The sequence below is a fragment of the Tachypleus tridentatus genome, chromosome 1 (assembly GCF_004210375.1).
Source record: "Tachypleus tridentatus isolate NWPU-2018 chromosome 1, ASM421037v1, whole genome shotgun sequence".
NCBI classification, from domain to species: Eukaryota; Metazoa; Arthropoda; class Merostomata; order Xiphosura; family Limulidae; genus Tachypleus; species Tachypleus tridentatus.
In genome coordinates, this window is record NC_134825.1 from 169418673 (window position 1) to 169422948 (window position 4276).

A 4276-nucleotide genomic window follows, 5' to 3' on the forward strand; every position below is an offset into this window, starting at 1 on the left:
TCTTGTTTCTCTAATTTTATTGAACCTTCCAGCAGTGGCGTAGGCTTAAGAAATAATTGCAAATTATGAAAGTGAAGTCAGGAAACAACCTACGTGTTTCGAGATGGAATGTTGCACGTATGCAGATGTTGTTCATTTGATTGTTCGCTATGAAGCACAAAGCAACAAAATTGCCCACGACGGGTATGTAAAACGGAATCTAGAGTTTTAAGATTTCGGAGATTTGCAATCAGGAGGCAGATGTGGTTAATGCGAAAGAAATATTCGTTTTTCATATGTTTCATTTTATATTGTTAAAGAAAATCAGCTTTAACGTTCTGTAGAGCATTACATGGCCAGGTGGGTTAAAACATTCGACTCGTAGTCTGAGGGTCGCGGGTTCGCATCCGCGTCGCGCCAAATATGCTCCACCCTTTTTAGCCTTGGGGGCGTAATGGTGAATTCCACTATTCTTTGGTAAAAGAGTAGCCCAAGAGTTTGCGGTGGGTGGTGATGACTAGCTGCCTTCTTTCTAGTCTTTTACTGGGAAATTAGGGACGGCTAGCACAGATAGCCCTCGAGAAGCTTTGTGCGAAATTCTAAAAGAAACAATATATTGTTCATAATTATTGAATAAAAATAGATTGACTGTTTCGTAATCCACAAGATGTAGATTATTTTCCTCCCGGCCTATATAGTACAATTGTTTTGCATTAGAAAAAGCAATTAATGGGTTCCATGGTGTAATGGTTAGCACTCTGGACTTTGAATCCAGCGATCCGAGTTCAAATCTCGGTGGAACCTACAGTTATTTAACGTATGTCTTCAATATCCAAATTTTGGTATGTTTTATTTTTCTTCTCCAAGCAATAATACTTTAGGCAAAGATTTAGGAGAATAAACTCAAATCCGGTATTTAAAATTACAAATGGTGAAAACCCATTATAGAAAAGCATGAAAGATACCGACCAGTCTTACCTAGGATTGTAATTGCTTACGCTTTGTATGTTTCTCGTGTTTCCTACAAGCATTTTAAATAGGATTTTTCAAACGTTTTCCAGTATATGTTACGAAGAATCTCGTGAACACGATATTTATACAGTTCGTAAGTACGAAAAGATATTTTTCATTTTATTTTGGTGTGTTTTTCATTTCTGTAAACGCCATTAAAGTGAATAGAGCCAAATTTGAGAGGAGAAATATGTTAAGCAGCAAAGGTTTTAACACTTAACGTAATTTTCAAGACACGTTTACACAACACAATCATTTAATTCTACTAAACTCATCTTTACCGCCAGCTGGTAAAAGATCCGAAGTGGTAAAAGAAATACACAAGTGAAAATATTCGAATATACTTAGAAATCTCGTGAAGAAGTCCATTTTAAATTCGTATATCAACTGATAATACATATAGCAAGACCAGTGCTATAATGAACTATTCTTCTTGTCAGTAATGTAATGGAAGATTACAGATTAAAAAAGATTTCTTACGTGAGTCTCTACTGTTACTGTGGAACTGACACAGAGAAATAAATCATCGTCCATTTAATGCCGATATCATTAATAAAAGTGTCGTTTAATGGTTTTTACACATTTACTTCTCTTCAAGTTTATAGATGGCTAATCCGGAACGTGTTAAATGACGTAAAATTACGTGGATTGTTGTGAATGCAGGACAGTTGATGTTTGTTTGTGTGTAATTTTTCAATAAATTCAAGTTACATTTACAGAAACTTATTTTATTATTGGTTTCATTTCGCTAATAACAGATCAATATCCCCATTTGTTTACGAAACACAAATGATTGAATCTAAATGTATTGAGAAAATCACGTAAACGTTGAAGAGTTATTTTTTGTGATACCTAAAAAACAAAGAATTCTTAAATGCTAAACTAGACATAAAATAATCTGCTTTAGTCGGCTGACCGTTCTTCTAAGGAGATAAACGGGAATAAAAAGGAAGTGTGAAATGTCAGAGTTGGAGACTTGGGTTTTGTTAACTAGTCAAATACGAGAGGAAAGTGTTTAACAAAGGATATATACTCTTTAGAATACGTAGAATATAATGTTATCTGCAATGTAGAATCTGGGAAACCTTTTGAAAAACTTATCATTGAATATTTGCAGGATATAGACAAAGCAGACGTGCAGTAAATGACAAAGAGAATTGTGATATACGAAAGACGTATTGCCCAGTTACGTGTAAAGTACTCAGTAGAGACATCAGTTTCTTAGATCGTAAAATGAAAGAATCTGTTGTATATAGAAATATAAACCAACAAAACTGATATAATGGACGTTCTCTTTTCTCTTATATAATTTATGTTAGATAATAACATAAGTGGTATTTACTCTTGTTTCTCTAATTTTATTGAACCTTCCAGCAGTGGCGTAGGCTTAAGAAATAATTGCAAATTATGAAGTGAAGTCAGGAAACAACCTATGTGTTTCGAGATGGAATGTTGCACGTATGCAGATGTTGTTCATTTGATTGTTCGCTATGAAGCACAAAGCAACAAAATTGCCCACGACGGGTAATGTAAAACGGAATCTAGAGTTTTAAGATTTCGGAGATTTCAGGAGGCAGATGTGGTTAATGCGAAAGAAATATTCGTTTTCATATGTTTCATTTTATATTGTTAAAAAAATCAGCTTTAACGTTCTGTAGAAACATTACATGGCCAGTGGGTTAAAACATTCTGACTCTGTAGTCTGAGGGTCGCGGGTTCGCATCCGCGTCGCGCCAAATATGCTCCACCCTTCTAGCCTTGGGGCGTAATGGTGAATTCCACTATTCTTTGTAAAAGAGTAGCCCAAGAGTTTGCGGTGGGTGGTGACAGACTAGCTGCCTTCTTTCTAGTCTTTTACTGGGAAAATTAGGGACGGCTAGGCACAGATAGCCCTCGAGAAGCTTTGTATGAAATTCTAAAAGAAACGTTATAATTTATTGGTGAAAGGCCCCGGTTCGATCCCAGTACCTCCCATGTTGTTTTGTACCAGGTATTAAAAGTAAAATATCGCTCTCCGGTTATACAGCCGTAAGTTTACGGATTTACAACATTAATATCAGGGGTTCGATTCTTCTCGGTGGGCTCTCACGTACTCCCTGTGGTTTTGCTATAAAAAACACATAATAATTTCATTGTTATCAATGTAATTATTAACCGTTTTGATTATAATTTTAATTTCAGCTATAATATTAATAGCAGAAAATAGAGGCTATGTTGACGTTATTGTTAAAACTACAGTAATTGTCTTACCTGTTGTTCATGTCAAAACGATCCTCACACTGCCCATTATTCACAGCAGACGATAAACCCACGGAAATTGAGCGTATCATTACTTTAATCAATATAGATTTTATTTGTATTTTTAAATCATTACAGCTGACACTGTTTAGTATTTAGTTCAATGACATTGGTTAAAATTACAAGATGAAATCTACAAAGTTACCTGTTCTTCATAAACTTTTCTTCATGTAATACAATTACATGTTCATAACTTTGAATAAAAAGTTTAATTTCCATCGTACAAGGACATAGAGCCTTGAGATTTAATCTGCATCATAATTTTAAACTTAAGTTACTCTAATCAAATTAATTATTAGAAGATTTGAATTCATACGTTCTTTATGAACCTACCAGTGTACATAAACAGTGCCATACAGACATGCAATGGCTAAGAACTATAAGCTTGTTAGACTGACTCAGTATATATATATATTACTTATCTTCATCTTTTCTAATGTGTTATAATTTAGTTACTAAAGTGGTTTTGCAAATATAACTATTAGATACCTCAGTTTAATCACTTAAGTTAAATTTGGTAAATTATTTCATTCATTAAAAAAACAACTCTAATGATATCATGAAATTCAGTTGTACAGATTTTTTTAAGGTTTTCGTAACTGATCACACTTTGGCTAGGAGTTATTATAATTAAAAGAGGTAACTTGTGGGAACAGATCTGTGTGACAAAATTTATTAATTCAAAATTAAGGTACTACACTTGTCGAGAGATGGCGCTTGTTGCAAAAAAGATATTCAAACTCCGTTCGCACGCATTATAGCTAAGCATACGCAACTGTTGAGTAGTAAGTGAGAAACTGTTGTTTTTTGCAATTTTGTGCAAAGCTACGGGGACTATCTGCGCTAGCTAACCTTCTAATTTAGAGTGTAAGACTATAGGAAAGGCAGCTAATCATCACCACTCACTGCCAACTCTTGGGCTACTATTTTACCAACGAATAGCAGGATTGACCGTCATATTTTTACGTCCGCACTGCTGAAAGTGCGG

At 34.6% G+C, this 4276-nt stretch overlaps 1 non-coding gene across 1 annotated transcript; it reads left to right on the forward strand.

The window, feature by feature from the left end:
• Positions 1 to 711: 711 nt before the first annotated feature.
• Positions 712 to 783, forward strand: TRNAQ-UUG (transfer RNA glutamine (anticodon UUG)). The gene has a single exon. It is a non-coding gene; the product is annotated as a tRNA-Gln (tRNA).
• Positions 784 to 4276: the final 3493 nt, after the last annotated feature.